Source organism: Mugil cephalus, chromosome 13, assembly GCF_022458985.1.
Source record: "Mugil cephalus isolate CIBA_MC_2020 chromosome 13, CIBA_Mcephalus_1.1, whole genome shotgun sequence".
Lineage (NCBI taxonomy): Eukaryota > Metazoa > Chordata > Actinopteri > Mugiliformes > Mugilidae > Mugil > Mugil cephalus.
In genome coordinates, this window is record NC_061782.1 from 18,125,577 (window position 1) to 18,148,005 (window position 22,429).

At 42.1% G+C, this 22,429-nt stretch overlaps 1 protein-coding gene across 3 annotated transcripts in view; it reads right to left on the reverse strand.

Moving 5' to 3' along the window:
• Positions 1-22,429, reverse strand: part of grid1a (glutamate receptor, ionotropic, delta 1a) — a 219,928-nt gene that overhangs the window by 138,849 nt on the left and 58,650 nt on the right. The gene's annotated exons all lie outside the window — the stretch shown is intronic.

Genomic DNA, 22,429 nt, shown 5'->3' on the forward strand with positions numbered 1-22,429 from the left:
TCGTCTAAGTAAAGATTTTCTTGATACCTTCTGGGTTCAGACAGTTTGTGCATGCACCTACTCACTGCTGTGGTAACACCCTTGTCTATGCTCATTTTATCCTGACACATAGCTGTTTCTCTCCTGTCACCATCTGTGGTGTCAGATCGCCAGGTTGTTGGCGTAATGTGTGATGTGACATGAATCCATGCTACTAAATTTTGATAAAACCGAGATGCTGGTCATTCTCAAACACAGGCTCTTTTCATAAGCAGCAAATAATCATTTATGAGTAAAGGCTGGCTCGAGACACAAACGCCACGCTTTTATTTTACCCGGACGATTAATGTAACGTTTCGCTTTCAAGCCTGCCGCGCTCTGGTGCAAAGTCAAACAAGAACAGTTGATCGCATTGTATTCATTGCAGCTTCCCTCCTTTAGCTTTGTGTCCTTACCAGATCAGAATTAATATGTTTCTAAAAACTACAGAAAAGTATATAGCCTGTGGTGGTCCTTGCTTTCAGAATACAAGAATCTTGTCTGTCCCCAGAATTTAAAAAAAAATGCTCTGAGGGCCCAGGGCCTTTACTCATCATGTCCCCTTCCTCCGATAAATCCTTCCTTCTGACATGAGACACGATCTGAAACTATTTTTTTCCCCCTATAATCTTTGGCCATTATCTTACCAATGTATCAGCCTCTGAATCTTTTAACAGATGTATTAAACCTCACAGTGTAGTCTTCGTTTGTCCTGCTCATGTGATTGCTGTAAACGTACCCAGCACCGCCGCATCTTTCCCAACCTGTTGGTATGCTGTCCCTCACCCACAAGTGCAAAAAATAAATGTCTTTCTTTTCCCTGCCATCACAAATTGTTCCTTTTCTACGTTCTCCTTTCACTCAGACCACTCTGTGTTGGACCTCTCGATCTGGATCTTCACCCTGCAGGAGATGGTGCTTCCCCTCTGGCTTCTCTTTCCCTTGCGCAATGTACTCATCTCTCTCTCCTTCTGTGTTTGTTGTTTGTTTCCTTTCGCTTACATGTGTGAACGGGGAGTTTCGTCTCCTGCGACTGTGCACGGCGTTTCCTCTCCGCCATGTCTTTGTGGTGGAAAGAATCAAACGTGGCTCAGGTCCAGGCTGTTGGCAGCACTGGCAATTGTTTGACATCCTCCGTGATCGTGCTCCTCCTATGTCTCGCCCTGATTTCCATACCGTATTTATACTGTCTCGCTAATTTCTTTATTCTGTGAACTATCTCCTCACACCAGCAGGTGGCGGGTAGGGTGTGATTATCATTCAGAGAGCTGCTATTAGCTGGGAGGCTGAGAAGAGGGACAAACTGTTGAACAGAGCCGGCATCTCTTGAATCACGCTGATAGCTGGTATACAATATATTTGTCTATTTATTCTAGATGATTAAGTTTTGGAGAAAGTGTTTGCATATTTGAATGTTTAAACGAGATGAATGTGCGAAACAATAGGTGCCGGCTGTGTGTATGTTGAATATAGTAGTTTACAGATGTTTGTGGCCATCCTTTCTATCTGTGTGCATAGATGAACGGCCAATCAGACTGATAAATGTACCAGTGGTGCAGGACACCAGAGGGGATAGAGGTGGGTAAAGGTTTATTTCACTTACCCTGCCTAATACATTCCCCAGCCACTAATTTATGTTACATTTATTAGCGAAGGTATGTTGTTGGACTTCTTGTTAAAACCATAACACAAGCTGGCAGGCAGCAACTCCTTCAGTGGCCACATGCAGAATTAACAATACTGCTTTATTGCACACTGAAGCCGCTGAATCTGTAAGTACAAGTGGTTAATAAAAAGAAGTCTTTAACAGAGTTCCCTCCCCTCTGTTTGTCTCTCCCTCCCTCCGTCCCTCTGAGTGGTGTTAAGATGCTGGGCCATTTGAAGCATGCTATTTGCTCTTATCAACACGTCTGATCACACCGCTTTTAAAACGGGTGACCTGAGAGCAAGTGCTCCTTGCCCTCTTCTCCCTCTACCTGCCATTGCAGCGTTCAATTAGGTCCCGTGGGGCTCAGGTGCAGCCCCCTTTTAGCTTCAACTTCTCTTCTCTAAGCCCTTCTAACCACCTTGACTGTGACCTTCCCTTTTAGCTGTCTAGATTGAGGACACACACACACACACACACACACACACACACACACACACAAACAGGTGTACGTGGATGCACTTCTCAACACATACATGATTAATCACAATTAGCATGCAATTATGTGCTCAATAACATGTGAGCATCTGTGATGAGTGTGTGCACCGAGCTAGCTGTGGGTGGTTGCCGGTGTCTGTCGGTGTTTCGGTCCGTTTGTGTGATGCAAATGATTCAAGCTCGGAAAAAAAAAAAAAAAGCTCTCTGAAACCACATGTAATGTGTGGGTTAGGGGTTAGCAAAAACACACAAGGACACGAGATTTTTAAAAAGGCATAGTAAAACCGATGTACTGTTGTACATAAGATGGCACACACAAAGCAGACTTTAATACACAATAAATCATGACTGTGACAATATAGAAAATAATAGACAAAGTTACAGAATTTTCGAAAACTTTAAGCAGCTCGTTCTTCCAGGCACATTCACCTTGACACACCAGGGAAACAGTCACTATTAGATTTGAGAGTGAGCAGAGTAGCTTTTTTGGCTAAAGCAAGTGATTATTGTCAGAGTCAATCAATGCAATGTGCTCATTTAAATAGATAACTTGTGGCCATGGGGGAACAAAACATCACCCAAGGAGAACGAGATGTTTATTACTGTGGGCGTCTTGTTCCTCCATGGTGCCTCCTTCATCATAATTAAAGTGACAAACTAAGAAGAAGGAATTGACACAATGCTACTAAAAAGTACACGGCAAAGATCTGGGATTGTATTATGACAGAAACAATAGAAATTATAGTCACCTTTCTCTACACTATACTACAGAATAATACGCTGCAATCTGCTATTAGTCTCTGTTGCTGTGGCTCCGTACACCACTTTTGAGTTTTAATTACTCCTCTGGGTATGAATAAAGTTACTCAATTAAGGAGTTTGCGCACCAAGTCTGTATTTCCACATTAAAAATGTATACGAACTCCTGCTGTGTCTATGATGTGCACACATTAAAGCTCTGGAGATGTCGTCTGGAACAGGCTCAATTTTTTGCACCCCTCAGAAGTTGTTCTGACTGAATGTGCAAACACCACCATCCAAAATGGCTTCTGATAAATTGTGTGTTCCCTCTTGAGATAAACTGCCAAACCTTAAGGGCCGAGTGAACGGCAGAAAGTGGCGCTCCCCCCGTTTGACGCATGGCTCCAGCATCGCTCGGAGCGCTTCAAACTTCAGCCGAAGCTCTTTATGCCTTCTTAGCGGTAGAAAGAGTCTGAAGTGATTGTGACGTCTTTCCTGCAAATGAATTCCACTTTGTTTTTTGTTTTATGGAGTGTGGCCTGTGTGACAAATTACTAGTCAGGAACACCGTATAAACAGATAGACGTATTCTAAACAGATATGCCATTAGAATCAGAGAGATCTGCCTTCCTGTGTGCAATCACCCAGCTGTTAGGTATAATTATCTAAAAATGTTTCAGATGATTGCAAGCAGGAAGTCCTAGAAGGATAACTGCAATACAGCTCATTTCGTAACCTGCTCATAGGGGATCTTGTGTCAGTAAACAACAGTATGTATGCGTTAGAGAAGGCACACATTGAGGCCACTGTTAATACGCAAATGTATATGAATATTTATCTTCCTCTTCAAACTGCAGCTCTTTACTACATGCAAGTCAAGTTCTGCCCTTCCTGTCCACAGTTTTCAAATGTGTGCTTTCATGAATATATTGGCATTAATGTAGCATTGTACTATTGAACTGTGAAAAAGAACAGGAAGTTCCTTTTGAGCTTAAAAGCCCCCAGAGTCTGTTAAAATGCTGTAAAATATTATAGAGCACATAATCATACTTATAAAATCTGTAAAGTGCAGCTGTTGGGCAAGACCAAATACTAGAATTTAAGTCTACTTCTCGGGTTCTAACCTAAATTCAGTAGAACTTAATGTTTGTTTTAGTGCCATTACTGGCACTATTGCCTTGTTACTTTCCCTAGAAATGAACTATTTAAAATTCACCATCTACACTTCCCCTGCACAAACCCGCAGCCATTAGCTACCTTTACAAAATGATTTTGCTACTTCCAGTTCAGCAGTTTAGGCAAGAGTCAGATGAAGCACAGTTAGTCCACTACAGTCTCAGCAGATTATGCTCATTCAGCCTAATTTAGGTTGTCATGGGAAGCAGTGTGGTGTGGCATCACCTCCCCTCCACCAATGGCTAAAGCCAGCAACATGACACTTTCAGCACAATCATGCCAGGGAGGCTAAAAGGTACGAGTCAGTAATCTGAGCAGGGACGTTTCTCCACGTCACAGCTCAGTGTTGGTGAGCGTGCACATACCTGACCTGTAGAATAAGAAGAAGACGCTGGAGACATATCAACAGGTGGTGTCATGGTAAGTCATAAGTCATGTGGACGGCATTAGTTTGCTTCCTAATTAGAGTCTGTCTACATTGCATTCACTGTGATGCAAAATGAAAAACAAAAAAAAAAAAAAAAAAAAGTCAATGTGGTGCATGCTCTAATAGGGAGATTCTGATGAGTGGGAGATTTTTCTTTCTACAGTTGAAGCCATTATATTGTCAAGATTCATCACTATATTCAATGAATGTGTATGCTCATTCAAAAAGAAGGTTATAGATGCAGACCACGGCCTCTGTTGAATAGGGGGCATGGCTGTGAACAGCTAATTTGTGTTGTTGGACTCTCTTGAGTGCTGGACAATAAATCTGTCCCTGGGTGAAAGTTTTACCCACAATCAGATTGGCTCATTTATTTATCATCCCGGTCTTCTGTTAATGGCTATTGCATACGACAGAAACGCAATTCATAGAGTCTAAATTATTTAGTTTATGCTGGGATAGTTTCTCGCGTTCGAGGTCAGGGAATTTGGCAGTGATGGGTCGGGGTGATTTGCTTGAACATGAGCCAAGACTATTGAACTGAGTTGGGACTGATCTGGATCACTGTGTCTGTCGAGAATTTGAGTTGAGCCTTTGATCGGTATCTTCAAACTGTCAGGCAGGTGTTCAGTGAGAGATGACAATGTCCTTTAGGCCCCGTGTTTGAATGTCTGGTATGGGCCCATTTTTTCTGCTGTAGTACTGAGCGAGCTGTCTGTAGTGGATTTATGTCAATGTGCCAGCTCACAAGAAGGTCCAGTTAGGACTGTCAATTCTGGTGCCTGTAGACGTTTCTGACAATAGATGATATCCTCCTTTATCTGGAGGCACCCTGGAGACTATAAGTCATTTCACTGCTCGATGTAGGAGTGGTAAATATATGCCTTCAGATGTGCAATATTTTTCATTAGGTATGATTAATGTGATACGGGTATCTGGTCTTCAGCTGACATTTAGATGATAAATAATGGAGACATACTTTTGTTTAAGTTTTGCTTCTTAGATAAATGCCACAAACTTGTATGCAAAACCTCAGTTGGTGTAAATCAACAGCCCAGTCTTTCGGAGCGTGTGAAATACTTGGACACGAATGTTTGGATTTCTAAAGTTTCTCCCCATTGAATTGGATGAAAGGGCGTGTCCAAACTTTTGACTGGCGCCAGCGCATCATCTTTTACCGTCAAGGTTAAGACATAAAAAAGGTATGCATTTAACCTTTCCAACCATGTGACAAATGCAGTTAAAAAACAGCTCCCACTTTTTACGTGATCAATCGCCGCGGAACGTGCCTTTTAAAAGGGCACAAACTCAAAGTTACAAGATGTTTTTCAACTGCCGCTTCGCAGTGTGGCACATTAATGTCAACCCCGCCATACGTCAGCTTCTAATGTGAACAATGCGGCCCGAATTACTCTTTACTGTGAACCATGAGAGGCTCTTTACTGCACTTAGGTTCCTTGAATATACTGCTATTTTTAGCTCCATTTGCAATCTGTAAGTCTCTCTTCACTAAATAATGTTCCTTCTCGATGGTCACGACAGGGGGAAAATGATTTTGAACCAACGACCATGAATACATGCAGCAAAAGCAAAAGCCGGTGGGAATAAACGTGACAGAACACATAGTGAACGTTTTAAATTCCACACAACTCATTATTTTTAAGCTGCCTCACCTGTTATTCTGCCAACTTCACTAGTGCCGCTGCTGTGTGCCAACAGCCGGTGGAGACGCCAATAATGTTTAACACTGCTGCTATCAAACTAGAGACCTCTGACTTTATCTGTTCAATGCTCACACATCCTACTCTTCCCCTCGCATTAACAAATGATGAAATCACTAATGCAAAAAGGGGATGCAAAATACACACATTATGACCTGATACGCAAGAAATGTAATCATTGTTTCTGTCCTGATGATAGAATTCCCATAATGAAGTGTGTACTTAAAATCAGCTGTGTTAAAAATATAATTTTAGTATCTTTTTGCTGCAGTTTATGATGTGCGTCATCTATTTGCGCAGTAAAATATCCCAGTGGCAGAGACATTATGAGAGAGTTAATCTACTTTCAGAACTAGTGGCTTCAACCATTGTCCTCAGTAAACTTCCCAGCCCGTCTTAAAACACAGCTGCTCTGTTTCACACAGACACACACAGCGCATGTAATGCTAATAGCTGATTGTTGTAAATGAGCTAAAAGGGAACTCTAATTGGGTGATGGGTTAGGTTGAGTCTAATTAGCTATGTACCTGAAAAAAAGAGGAAAATTCTTGTAGACTCTGAGACCGACTGTTTCCTCCTTCTCCCCACTAACAGTACCTGTCCAGCAGAGACCTGTCATCACATCAGCTAGGTTCACTTGCTGGTGTCCTCTCGGGGGTATGATATGGGAGTGACCTCTGGTTGTCTGTTCTGCAGGTAGCTGATTGTTGTGATCTGGAGCACCAGTGTGCCAAGGTTACAGAGATCCTGTCTGACATGTCAGTCTCTCTCTCTCTGCTCTGCTTATGAAACACTTCACATTCCTGTTCCTGTAGGTTTGCACCAGCATTTTCACAAAAACTCTTCCCTCACTTCCACATCTCATATATTGACTCTTTATTTTCCCTTTTATCCTGCTTCTGACGTGTGTGTCATTAAACTTCCATGAAAGCTGAACATGAAGTACACATGACAGTGTTTCGCAGACGAAGCGATGCCTCACCGCGGGACAAAGGTAAGATGAAGCCGGGCGCTAACCTGTTTCCGCAGCTTGAGTCACATTCTGCCAGAGTGTTCTCAAACGGACGGGGACGCGGGCATGGCAGCTTTCGCCGCTTTTTACCTGAGAAGCGACCTCAGCTGAAGCGCTAGGACCGCAGCCAACACTCACTGCAACCGCTGTGCTGACTCAGCTCCTACGAGCACATGTTCACTGCGGTTTGGGCTGAAGACCTTGTGGTTGTGTTGACAGCGGAATGTGCGGCGTTAAATGATGCAGCTGTGAATCAGCTCATGAAGCAAAGCGAGCATTTGGGGCCATACAGCGCGTTCGCTAGTGAGTGGATTAACATGGGGAATATTTGGAGGACTTTTGCTTGAAGCCACTGTAGTCGACATGAAGATTAAACCTTGACTGCTCTTGTTAGAAATGCCTTTGATAGGCCAGAAATAGACATGCAATGGTATTATTTCTTCAAAAAACAACTCTTGAGATGAAAAACATTTGGTAATGGTAATCCACCTATAGCCACACCAAAGTAATAATGCCTCCTTTAGACAAATTCACTAAAACAAAACCTGAAATCATGGGCTTCAGTGCTGTGAGTGCTACCACTGATAAACCGTGTCCTACAAAACACACACAAGCCCTTTAAAAACTGATTCCAGCAAAGATCCAGCCAACAAATCATCTTCACCACCCTCCACTTATTATGATGTTCTTTTTAAGCGGCACTGGACGTTATAGATATCTGCCAATAACGCTGTGATTGTTCTCCGCAACAAAGCCGACAGTGGACAACAATAGCGGTGTTCATCAGCTCTTTAAGCGAATATTGCTGCGGTGGTATGAGGCTGAGTGTGTCTTCCCTTCGCTGTAAATGGATTCTAAACAGCAGGGCGTACAGCGCGAGGGAGAACTCTGTGTGTGGTTTGTGACAGGGAGAGATGTTTTGAAGTTTGTTTTCTTGCTCTCATAATCCACCGACTCAAACCCCTGCGGAAGGAGGTGCCGCTCCGCGCTGAACAAACGCAGCTGTTTGAACCCCGGGAAACAAAGAGAGAGAACCCAGAGCAAAGATGAGGATATTGGAAAACTGAAATTAAATTTCAAATTGCGCATTACTCCAGTGTCTCAGTGGCTGTGTTTACAGGGACAATATTTCATCAGACGTCTAACTTTACTGTGGACATGGATGCTAGAAAAAATTATATGAAAAGATCTACGTGTGTGTTCACATGGCCCCAAAAATATTGCGCAAAAAAGCAGCGACTCAGCCTGCAGTCAGGCATTGAATACACAGGAAATAAATGAAGTGTATTTTATCCCAATCCAAAAAAAAAAAAAAAAAAAAAAAAGCTGAAACAAAGGCAACTGGACTTTTGGACTTTTTAGAAACATTTTGCCACTCATCCAGGTAGATCAGTTAAACGTGACCGGTGGCTAGTCGGGGTTTTATTGGGAACAACTGTCTGTGGTCCCTTAATAAAACACCAGAATACATTAGCGAAGAGTAGCAACCTGCTTAACAGTTCTGATTTACAAGTATGACTCAAGTAGCCAGGAATACTGCTTCTTGTAAAGTCATCTTGCCGGGTTACTATACGATGCTTTATAAATGCAGCTCTGCATACACCAACGGCTGATGCTCAGAGTTAATTAGTAAGCCACAGGATGGCTCTGGGGTTTATGTAATGTTACACCCACTCTGTCAGACCAGATTATCCCGGTACAGAGGGGAAAAGGGCATGAACAAGTAATGAACAAGGGAAATAGAGGAACAGATTCCTTCCAGTCTGGCCGACTGCCAGACTGTGACAGCCCATGTAGAAGTCCCACAATCCTTTTGGGACACGCAGTTCAACTCCAGAGTGATACGGCACAGTCAAGCAGGGTCTGACATATCTTCTATACTATATCTAGAGAAAAATATTTAACTTTACCTGCATACGAAGAAGTTAACTATCTGACTTTTCGTCAGATGGCTGGAATTCTCAGTTTGACACTGCATTATCACATCCCTCTGTAGTCCAGGTTTCAGAGCATTCCCTGCCTGGAGTCCCATTATGTCTAGCTAGCCCTGTCTCAGTGGTGACAGCCAGGATGTTACCTCGTAATGTGACTAGACTTAGTGAAGAAAAAGCTGCATTTGGCTAATTTTACAGAGGCTGTCATACAAAGATATGTGTGTGGCGCATATGGCAACCAGCAGCCGGATTTCTGGGAATGTGTCATGAGATTTCCAGTTTCACAGATCTCCAGGCTAGCGGCTGACACGTAACAGCAGTTAAAATCCACTGTGCGCTCGGGAAAATAAAAAGTACTTTTGCTTTGTTCCTGCGAGATCTCCTTAAGACTTGACTAGCGGATCTGCCATGTCAATTAAAAGAAGAATATAATGAATGGGATTGGATTATCATGCTTTTCATTCCGTGTTCATATCATTACAGAGGCAGCATTTCTGTGCTCCTGGGTTATTTGTTCAAATCCATGTATGATGGGGTTGACAAGCTTAAAGTAAACTGCTTAAAATTTTTTATTTGAGTACCATATAATGAACAACAAACCAAAACACGCTAAAAAAATGAAAATGATCTAGCTGTCACAGTCAATCAGAGGAGTCTTAGCACAGGTAATAAACCTGTTGGGGAGTGCTCTTCGGGGTGAGATAAGAACGGTTCTTATAATTTCAAGTTTTATTGATGTCACTTCTGCTACTATTATATTAATACTTTAAAAAGAATGCTGCCAAGTTTAACAAGCAATAATGCCTTTGTCTTTCCACCTGCAGTTCTTTCTTTAAGAATAATGAGTTCAGCTGAAAGACTGCACTTAATTTCCCTCTTCACCTTTTCTGTTTTTGCATGAATGAACACGATTCTGTCCTTTATAACTGAAATGGAATTAAGCCGCCCTGGGCATATGCATTGTGATAAATGTTTTAGAGAAGACGGAGTAATCAAAACCTGTGCCACTGCCATTAAGAGCTGCAGCACAGCTGTATGTCATGGAACTTCTCAGCCCTATGAGCGCTCCACTAATGTAAAATGTGAATACAAACACTTACACTTGAGTGCATTGCTGCGTGTGTTTGGCTGGCGAAATGAATACATTCAGCGTGTAGTGTGGAAACATCTGCAGGGCATGCAGCAATCGCAGGAGTATTTAGATGTAATGTGGCATCAACGTCAACCCTAGCGTGACCTGGAAGTCAGACTGACCTTGGCACGCATATAACCCCCATACAGGTTCCAGTACATAACAAATCCATTCATTCAGTGAGCAAGGTTGAGCAATGACGTGCAGTTTTATACCCCGTATAGCCAGGGAAGGAAGGATGTGGGCAGCGCTGTGCTTCTTTCACTTTCAATAGACACTTAACTCCAAAAAGTAGAATTTTTTTTGGTTATATCAGAAAGAGAGTTGTAAGCATCAAGAGATAAAAAAAGGAAGAAATTAAGGATTCATTCATAACCTTTGTAGGAATATGGACAAGGAAATGCATCCGTATGCACGTGTGAACAGGAGCCAGCAACAGATGGAACAGGAAATCTCAACCAAAGACTTCCAAAGATGATGCTAACATCAAGCTAAACCAGAAACATAGCTGTCTAATACAAAGCAAGATGACCTGCTGTTTGTTTGTTGTCTCCTTCAAAAGAAGATTTTCCCTAAAAAAAAAAAATACTTTGGTTTTTATTCTTGTTGCTGCTTCATGCTTTGTTTAAAGGGTGCAAAAACATGAAGGGAACAAAAATCCATGTAAAACAAGACATAGCTGTAGCTTTCATTTATTACAACTGTCATACAAGGAACCACTTTTAATTTGGATCTTAGTTGTTAGCTGGACTTCAACAGGAGAAGGGTCGGGAGAGTGAAACATAATGACAGTGAATAAAATAATTAGCTATGGAATGACCCATTCTGACCACTGCATCGAGAAATACTCAGTCACAGACAGAAATGGGGGCAAATAAAACAAGCATGAAATGAATACTCCTCATGGCCCTGAGTGAAAACGCACTCTCTGAAATTACATCTCTGCCTCTAAAAGGTGGGGACTGGCCTGGCCTTGCTGTACAACCAGGAGCTGGAAAATGCTTCTTGCAACAGACTAGAATGCTAATTACCCTCAACGGCACATAAGGTGCAGTTTGTTTTTGCAGAATATCGTTGAGTGCATTATCATGCTTTTGTTTTCAAATGAAGCAAACAAGGCGCTGTTGGCCTTATTTGTACACGCCAGCAGAACTAGACGATTTACAGTAACTCACAAATCTGCAGTGTACTGTATGCACCCATTGAGAGCGGTGCGATACAATACAATCGATACAACTCCCCGTGTAACGCCATACAATTCAATGGCATCACAAAGTGCATTCCAGAAAGTGAGCAGAAAGTTGAACCAACACCTCTTCAGAACTATTTCTAACCTTGAACACTAAAATACTCATGAAGGTAGGGCTGATTGCATCAGCCTTAGCTTGGCATACTTGATAAACTGGCTACTTTAAAATGATGGTAATCTGTGAGCAGATTTGAGCTAAAAAAGTCCAATGTAACAGCTCTCAGTCGAATGTATTTTCACCACCATCCTGCAGTGAAATGTCTTTTCAATAAACCATTTTTTTTTTCTTTTTCCTGGCTACTTTAAAAGCCACAGTGCCCCCTCTCGTTATTTTTATCAAAGGTTTGTTAATGAAATAAATGTCTGGCTGCTACTCAGTGCTACCGTTGTGTCACCCAGGCAGAAGAAAGTGGAGTTTCCCGAGACAGGTACAGACTTTGTAGACTGTCCAGGGCAACCAGAATCCGCAGGGACCAAGCTGTGCCGTCCTTTCATGAAGTCTATCACAAATGGGACCGGAGAGCAAACTGGCATTGCTTTCGTGTGAGGCAAATGAGAACAAATGCAATTAAGCGTCTTCAGATGTGCTTGGCAAGGCTGCAAAACCGAGACTGGTTTGAGCATTCGTAAGAAGGTGAGGAGAAGTGAGGGGAGGCCTAATGAGACAAGTGCTGCCTACTCCCCATCATCATCTCCGTGGCTCAGTCTATTGCTCCTGGAGCCTTTCTTTCCTCAGACTTTGCCACCTCCTCAATGAAAAGGTGAGGAAAAGAGTTGTAGGGAAGGAAATGGGACCCAGGTGCTACTCGTCTCTCTTCGCCTGCATCAGTCACAGCTCACTTGTGCCTGCTTCCCACATGCTCATTGCCACATCCTGTATTAGACTGATAGTTCTATAATTCCTACACTTTTAATTCAATTACTTTTCTCCTTAACTTATACAATACCTTAGACAAAGGTAGCAGGGTCTTAAACTATTTGAATAATCCTAATCCTATTGCAGTGAAAAGAAACATTTACATAATCTCAAACTGGATCCCACTCCAGACCCTGATTTCCTCGCAAATTGAATTCTCTCATTTTCTTATTGATGTTCGGATATCGCGTGTTACGCAACAGCAAAAGGTTTCGACTTATGCTACCTCCACGCGCAGAGCCCTCAGTATCCCAGCCCGATCAAAGCCCCGACTAAGCCTCAATGAGACAAGGCCGGAAGATCTCCAGATAGATGAATAGATTAGCATCATTAATGGCGGTGACACAGGGATTTAATTGTGGCGCTTGTATTCCGGCGAGCGTGGCCCGCGACAAGCCATCTCTCAGTGCCGAAGCACAGCGGTGACAAACAGGCAGCGCTGACTGATAGGCCGAGATGGTAATTTTAAAGAATTTCATGGTTACACTTCCGTTTCATTTGCAGGGAGCCGCTTGATCGTGCAGTCGCATTGACGAGCAAGCTAATTATTGGGGCTGGGACGAAGATGAGTACATTACTTGTCTGGAAAAACAAAACAACACACAAGAGCTGTGATGTATACCTGGAAAAGCAAAGAACGATTAAGAGTTTAAGACCTATGAAGCGGAGCAAAGAACGATTTTAAAAGCAAAGCTGTAAATGTGAATGAATCAGAGAAACCACCACATCTATAGAGACTGATAAGACAAGCTACACTAACACATTAATACATGCAGAGGTATGAAATCAAACAGCTGATGAACAAAAGATGCAGGATGCTTATATAAAGGATACTAGGGCTACAACACAATTTCTTCTACACTGGCAATGAAAACAGCAAAAATGTCACTATCCTACAGCAGACGTGGCCACTTAAGAGTCTAGTTAATTCATTTAAATCATATTAAAACAGTGGATGATTAATCTCCTGTCCTGTGAACGCATTTTTAGCAGTTCAAGTGCAACACAGTAAGTACTGCACTCTCTTACAATCAGCGTGGTTACAGCCCAGTGATCGCAGTGCCGTATAGAAGAGCCCTTCTCAAAAGGATTTGGCTCATGTGGAGCATAAAATCTATGAACACGTGGCTTCACAGTAAGCACCCGCTGCATCGGTATACACCTCTACCTGAAAGCAGAGAGCGTCGCTGCAGTAACGTCTTGCCTCGTGAAATGATCTCCGTTTCACTGTTTAAATGCGAGCCGCGCGCCTTGGACCAGGGACAGCAACGGCGGCTACGAACTGTGCAAATGAAATGAAACGAAATAATGACGACAGCTCTTCATCACTTACTCAGTGACATGTCACCGTTCAAATTTGAGTCAAACGCGAGCACACAGATTGGATATCAAGCTTTGAGAGGGTTCTGTTGGGTGAGTGCGTTCATGCCAAGCAAACGTAATACGCGCCGCAGTTTGAGTCTTTGAGAGAATATTAGTAGCTTATTCAATAAACTCTCCATAAAATAATATCGTCAACTGAACCCTGAGAAGGTGATATCACCATGGCTCTCACGACTGCAACTCTTTTAACATTAGTCTTCCTGCCTGTCTTTCTTTTACTTCACTGGACTATCCATTTCCTGCAGATGAGGGAGCAGAAGTTGAAGCAAAAAAAAAAAAAAGCCCCAGATGACAGGAGAAAATGCCACATGACAGCACAAGGGAGGCCTATTTAATTTGCTAGGACCAAAGCATGACCAAAGCTAGGGAACACTATGAATAAATGACATGCATTATTTCACTTGGATCTGCTGTGACTTTCATTGTTTTTGTTAACTTTGTCATTTTCCCGCTCTCTACACTCACAGCACCACGCCCGCACAAATGGCAGCTTCTGCGATGAGTCTAGAGTGCCGGCATGTTTCTCCTCCCCTTTGTCTGTGCGGTAAAGAATGTCCCTTCGCTGCTGCTGCTGAGTAAATGCCCCCCCGCTTCGCTGATGGATCTTCGCTGGGTGGATTCAACAGCAGGCCCTGATTGAATTTCTCACCATCAGATTAATCTCAGGCAGACACGTGGAGCCACCTGCACAGATGCGTGAAATGCTTATGTACAGTATATCCGCAGGAACGTGGAGGCGGCCGCACGAATGCGTGTATGCAAAAACATGCACGAACAATAAACGTGTCTTGTGTCTTTGCATTAGCCGGTTTGAAGCAGACACAGTGTGCAGGGTATGCACAGGATGAACATCCCCCATGAACAGAAGAAACTGAGCAGCCACAGTTGAAATATTATTAACATTAAAATCTCATACTGGACACAGTACATATTTAAACAATCCAGTTTTCAAACCCAATTATGGAGACTGCAAAGCAACAATATTACGATAATTGCCAACAGCTATGATTATTTCTTCGCATGTGATTGTACTTCGCAGCTAATTACCTCTTTTATTGTGAAACTGTCCACTCTTTCTATTAAAACATGCTGTAAGCGGTCACGCTGCAAAACACAAGTGGACGGCAATGTTTCTGTGAGGACATGACACATAGCGAATTTAAACAATGTATATGTGCATGTTTACTCAGTGCAGTAAAGCGTTGTGTGATGGATTTGTATTTATTAACAAAAGCAGCTCGTGACCCCTGTTATATTTCTAAGACAGGAGACGCTTCTGGCAAATGCAACAGTGAATTTCAAATTAAAGGCGTTGATGGTGATGAATCAAACGAGTGTTTGCTGCATGTAACAGCTGTGAATTTATACTTAGCAGTATTTAAACAGGGGTAATTGTCACAGTAGGGCCGCTCTCTTTCAAGATGAAAAGAACATTTTCCTGGCGTTTGAGTGTGTCTCCTTTGAGGGTTAATTTTTTTTTTCTATTTCTTTCATACATCAAGACAAAGGATTTAATATTTGCATACGGGCTCCAAGTTTTAACTTCTGCCACTGACCAGCTGTTTGCATATTGGGTAAAAATACTTTGAAAGGCCGTTTTTGTTCCTTGTGCATATGTTCAGAAGAACAACAACAATAAAAAAAAGATGTCTGTGGAACAGTTGGTTCCCTGCACATCTGTCTGTGCTCAGACAAGGGTGTCATTTCTAACAATCTGCTCACCGTCAAAAGAATTTTTGGAGTAGCTGAACTTTTTGAGGTGTCTCTGAAATCGGCCTGTAAGATCTTCAAGCATTTTTTTTTTCTGTTTCATTTGTAAGAGTCACTCTGTTACAGGCAGGTTGCAGTTTGATGGATTAAAGCTCTGAAAAGCGACGTGAGATTTATGCGGTGACAAATTCTTCAGAGATTAAAACTGGGTGTTAAATGTATACAGCGCTTGGTGAAATAAGTCAGTGCAAACAGACAAAAATAACGGTTTTATAATGCAAGAACACACGTTTAGGCGTATTATATTTGGGCAACACACCACCGCAGTTCCCATAACCAATACCCCAACCATGTTTCTGTCTTAAAACCACGAGGTGAGGCGATGCAGTCCTGTGTTGTGCATTAAATATGAATGAAGGATGAATGAAGGATCTCCCTATCATTTAGAGTGGGACTCTCTCTTTAGCACTTCATCTCAAAAGTCTCACACTCAAATGAGCAGGGATGTGATGATGAATGAGTTGGGGACTATTTCTTGGGATGACACCGGCAATTACGGCATTGTCTGTTATCTGCCGCGGTGTAATTTATTTTCATTTTTTTTCTTGCTATTCAGAAACAGCATCGTATATCATATCAGCAGAAACAGGAAAATAGCTATGTTTTAAGACGTACGCAAGTCTTTCTGAACAAACAGTGGTAGTCTGATTCATGCAGCATTCAAAATAATCCAGATTCAGTTAATGGGTACAGTGACATATATATATATATATATATATATATATATATATAAAACACACCAATCAGCCACAGCCTTCAAACCACCTGCCTAATATTATCTACGTTCCCCTTGTGCTGCCAAAACAGCTCTGACCCACTGAGGAATGGAACGGGACCTCTGGGAGTGTCCCGTGGTGCCTGGCACCGGCACTTTGGCAGCAAATACTTCGGGCCCTGTGGGTTGCGAAGTGAGACCTCTGCGGATCAGACAAGTTTCCACATTTCTCACCGACACTCATGATCGGATTGGGATCTGGGGAGTTTGCCTCGTACTCTATGTAATTTTCCATGAGCCATTCCACAGAGGTTGTTGAAGGCCCATTGGTTTACCAGCAAGACATTTTTGTCTCGTAATGATGCAGTTTATGTTTTTCACTTGGCATGTCAGTGGTTTTAATGTTGTGGTTTTTGGATGTAAATGTATGTACATCCTTATTTTTACTGTATTTAACAATATATTCAAGCAATACATTTTCACAGACGTCTTTTTATTTAAATTTGGGATGTTGAATTGATCAGTTTGCTATAAAAAGATGTTTATTTTATAACTGTAATTAGTGATGTACCTTTACGGATCTGACTACATTACTAAAAGTGGTTGAGTTAAACGTCAAATCGTACACTTTTACATCTTTAGTTTAGACTTTTTCCATTCTCTTCATTTAAGCCAAGACAGCAGTATCTCCAGTGAAGCTGAAGAGAACACGCAATAACAGAATCAAGGTGCATAATTTAGATAAGTCTAAATCTGAATGCAATAGCACAGTTCGATAAGAATGCTGTTTGAGGTGAGATCCGAGGTTGTGGACAAGGAATGAGGAATCACTCTAATAGTAAATGTTAATGCTAATATTTCAGTTTGCAGATAAAAACCTTGAGCGTTTGTGTACATGCTGTAGAAAAACTATTTGAGATTTGGTTGAAATTTGATCATTATGCAAAGTAACTTGTGCTTTAGCAAGAGATGAAAATGCTACACTCTGGCTAGAGTGAGACAAATAGAAGCCAGACATGTTCATCAACCGTGGTGATTTCCTAAAGCCGGCTTAAATGTAACACAAAGTGTAAATCAACTCCAAATAACGTGGTCTTCTTATCAATATTTTACACACTATAGGAAATGACATATGCACTGCAATGATTTTCTCCTGGTTAGTCTTAGTTGTTAAGTTGATGCACCAGATGGGTTGTTACACAGAACCATCTGGACTGTTGTCCTTGGAAAAGGCCAGGTGCTTTAAAAGAAAGAAAGAAAGAAAGAAAGAAAGAAAGAAAGAAAGAAAGAAAATAGGAAAAGGATACCACCTCTGCAGGTGACTGGACCAAGCATCTGTCTGTCATTAATTCCCATGGGCTATGAAAAACTAGCTGCAGTCTGAAGAGCTTTGAACACAGGAAGACAGCGTAGGTCACCATACAGTTAGAATTCCAGAGGAAGCTTCTGTCTTGCCATTTTAGTAAGGGAAATATGAGCCCATGTCAACGGCAGTAAAACACAGCTGCAGCAGTCAGTGGTTCCTCATAGAGTAGTTGAACAACTGCACTTTGGTCAAAAAGGGATGTCTTGAAACTAGGCAGAATGGAGTGATACTCCTGTAATCACCTGAGGATCAATCTGCCAAACTGAAGAGCATCACTTTCATCACCGCTGGCATCAACCTGACCTGGTCTTTACATTTAAACACCTTATGATAATACCCTTGAAGGTGACGTTATTAAACCTGTTCATCATGGCGACAAGACTGAACCAGAAAGCAGTAACAGGGACCTGATGCTGTGCTTTGTCAACCCTCCTTCACTTAGCAGGCTTCTTCTAGGCCACCTACTCAGTATTGTAAGACAATTCTTCTACAGGAAGCTGAGGTTGCCAAGCCAGCAAAACGGTAGACAACATAATAGATTAGACCACAGCTCTGCGGGACTAAAAAAGAAGTAGTCTTTGTGATTTGTGCAAACAGGAAAGGGACTTGTTAGGCTTTGTTACGCCGCATGCGTGTTTAAGCCAAATGTAAAATCATGGGTTCCAGGTAATCACTCTGTGCTTGATTATTTTTCCATGAAGGTGGGCAGTGAATCTCTAAAGCAAGGATTATTTTATTTTTATATCTATGCTTTTCATCTTCATCATATAAAACGTCCTGACAATTGAGGGGTGAAACAGCAATGATACAACGGTAAAGAGTAGTAATAATACAGCATACGGCACACTCATAAATAAGAGAAATATAATCCACCTTTAAAATTATGAGGTTATTTCAGTATGATTTGACCTGTCGTTTACTGTGGAAATGCTCGATGATTAAAGGCAGACAGTATAGAAGTGAAAAAAAAAATATATATATTAGCGCTTTTGATACTAGTTGGTGAAATTATATAAATACAATACAACATTTACTAAAGGCATCACTGCACATTATTTGTTAGTAAAGGAAAAACTAACTAAATATAGTAAAGATTCTAAAGACCAGCACCTAGTCCACAGAAACCAACATCTTCACATACTTGTTTAAGAAGAAAGTAGATCAGTCATCAGCAGGGGACAACCTCAAGAATGCTAACTGTTGAAAAGCATTTCTTCATAATCAAATCAAATCCAATCTATATTTTCATATCACTCATGTAAAAACACCGCATTGCTCCGATTTTATTTAGCCGTAATCGCTCATGTTCGTAGCGTCATTCCAGGACGTTTGACTAGCCAAGCTCACACCTGCCAGTGTCTCCAAGGAAACTGACTGACTGCTTTAATTAATGCTGTGACTCCACACGACTATTGTCACGACTGTTGCTGTGCTTTGAAGTACAAGAGAAAGCAAACAAGCTACTTCAATATGTTGCCCGAGCCTTCGTCAGATGTTTACAGAGGAATGGCAGAAAAAAATTCTTTAAGAAAATCCTACTTTAAACCTCAGCATTTAATTAGCAACCTTATCGTGGAGCGGCTTGAACATTATGGAGGAACTGCTCTCAGAGGACAGGCCCTGATCATCGCCTACCCGGCATCAACTTTACGGCCATTTCCTCCCTTCTGTTTCTCTATAGCTATACTGCGGGTGACGCAGCATTTTGAGTGAATAAGCCAAGGCTGACGCTGAGGTCATCGAGTCACTGCTGATTTCTTCCTCCATGCCAGATGGCAAGCTCCGTCTCACCCCTTTCTTTCTTTGTTTCCTCACTCATTTTCCTCTGTTTCGTCATGGATGCCAATCAATGCTAACCCTGTGCTCGCCAGGAGGAGACGTATTGCCGGCTGCCAGAGATGGCATCGCGAGGCCTGCCGTCAAGTCAAATGAATGTAGATGCATTTATGAGACTCGAGCTTCTGTTTACAGCAATAATTCCTCTCAGCAGGGGTGATCACGGTGAAGCACCCGGTGCATAGATCATCTGTTAAACACATCTCATTTTTCACGCTCTCTCCTTTCCAACCTCCCTCAACCAAACCGCCTGTAATTAGTTCTACGCAGCCCTGTACTAATTTACCGCAGCAGTTTCGTGCTCGTCCTGAAATCTCAAAAGGTGTTTAAAGATGAATGTCTGCGCTGTTTGTCGTCCATTTGCGCGTGTTTATGCTCGTCACCGTGTCCCGCCTGATGAAGACACGTCTTCGCCGGGTTGATGTATGCACGATAAGCGGCCGTGAATCAAACTGTGAGCCCGGCATCGATGGGAAAGTGATTGAGAGACGGAGGGAGTGAGGGAGTGGTACAGGGAGACTGAAAGGGAGAGAGACAATGAAAGAGAAAGAGGCTGGAGTCGCTGTGCCTCTGGGCACGGTAATTGTAATGGTGTCAAATGAATAAGGTCATTACTGTTAATGTCTTTTAGGGCATTACAGTCTATTTGTTATGTCCTTTATACACGCAGGCAACACTGGGATTATGACACAAAAGCTAAAGTATAATTTGCATTACTTGAATATATAACAAACAGCTTCTCTTTATATTTCATTTCCTGACTTTTATGTTTTACTGATGACTTTGCGGGGAATTATGAAGCCATTCTTGGCAGCAGGTCATCTTAACTGTATATGAAAGGGAAGGATGAGTCATTTTGCATATCTCGGCTGTATGTTTAGTTTTGTGAAATGATCAAATAACTTTCACCCATGAAAGATCAAAAACTCAAATGTTACTTCCTGACTGCCCCACCCCCTCATTTATGATACATTCATGATTTATTTGAAGGCAAACTCTCCATTTTCCCTTGGCCAGACAGAAGCAGTAAATCACAAATGTCATCTTGGGCAGATGTGATAGTCATCTTTCAGCTATATATATATGCAGGATCAGGAAATAGTATATTATATAGACAAATCGATAAACTGGGCTTGAAACTGACGTAATCGATGATGAAAATAAACAGATGGCACAGCTTTCGTACCTACAAAAAGGAATGCAAACAAATCAATAAGAATCGGCCCTGTGTCGGAGCCTTGGTGCCAATCTACTGTTCGTGCTGCTAATGACCCTTAACCTTGCTGGATGCCCCGGGCCCTGGGAAGCCCCATTTGTCTACTTGATGTGGCTGACAGTCTGCCTTCCCAGCAGGCCGTCTCAGGCCTTACTTTCGGCCACTGACCCGCACTGATGAAAAAACCAGGCCGTCTGTTGGCTTTCTCAAGCCAGCCTTGTTGGCACATGTTGCAACCTACTGCCACCCACAAAAGTGCACTCATGAGCGCACTTAAACTGTACACAAACATGCATTTCTCTACTGGAGCATGTAGATGCTGGACACACTTATGGGAGTGGGCACGCATGCACAGACACGCACGGTTGCCACCTTAGCATGTCTCATCTGGCACCGAGCGTCTGAACTAACGCCATGACTCCTGCCATATGGCCGGTGACATACTGCTCTTCATTAGGGCTCAAAGCGGCAGCCCTCCGGGGCTAAGCTGTAGCTCACTGACACATCATGGGCAAAAAGGCTTCTGCTCAAATAGCATAAATTACCTTCTATTGACCATCCAGTGTAATATTTAGTGTCAAAAGACAAGGCTTCGAATAAGTCTTCATCTACTAATAAAAAGCACTATTCTCCACATTTAATAGAAATCACAAAGAGAGCTTGTTAAAAAGTCTTAAGTGCTAAATTAGGAGGGTTTTTTACAGGATTTGCAGAAAAAGCACAAACTGTCAGACCTTTCACAAAGTGCATATGTTAAATTTAATTTCCATTTAATACAGCTGCGAGACCAGTTCTTTTTTTGCTGGGAATCTTCATTGGCCTAGAGGAGCAAATGCAGTGCCCACATTAGATTAAGCAGCATGCAGTAGGTGTACACTGTCTTTATGTATTTTTAAAAGCAGGTTAAGACGGTGTACGCCTACCGCCTGGTACCTCTTTCTAGGATTACTATATTCACTGATGAAAATTAAGTCAGCGGTGTCATCCCTGCTTTGTTTGGTGTCTGTTTTGTGGGCTAACTGACAGACTGCTGGGTCAGCTGCATTTATACTACCAGAAGGCAAGGCTATTTCTGTATCGTTCACAGATTGGAAAAAATATGCACATGCAAATATTAAACGTAAATGTAGCTCAGATTGTTGTAAATAAAGTACATGCGTTCCTTTCATCTCTAGGGTTACACTGCTGGTTCTCCTCTCCACTGTCATCTTATCTCGTATAAACACATTTCATACTAGATGGGTAATATAAACTTCCACTCTCAACCACATTTACCATTGTTCTTTTTAGAATATTTAGTGTTGTTTTCCATAGGATTGATACCAGTGGAATTATCTTTCGAGCTTTGTCGACAGTGACAAATGTGTGTACATCCTGACTGGTAACAACCTAGACATGGTTTGATGTTTGATGTTTGTCATTCTCCTATACTTACTCCTATAATGGGTTGTCACCATAGACTGCAGAAAATAAAATGGATGACACATCTCCACTTTCTCCCAATGGTCAAACTGAGACCTGCATCCTGGGGATACGGGCGGTGCCATCTTGCCAGTTTGGAGCCACATTCTGCACAGAGCTGTCCAAGAGTAGTCTGGTGCTATCAATTGCAGATTTTTTCCCCACAGAGTTTACTTTGGAGTTGTTTAAGATAGCTAGTTATCTACATGAACT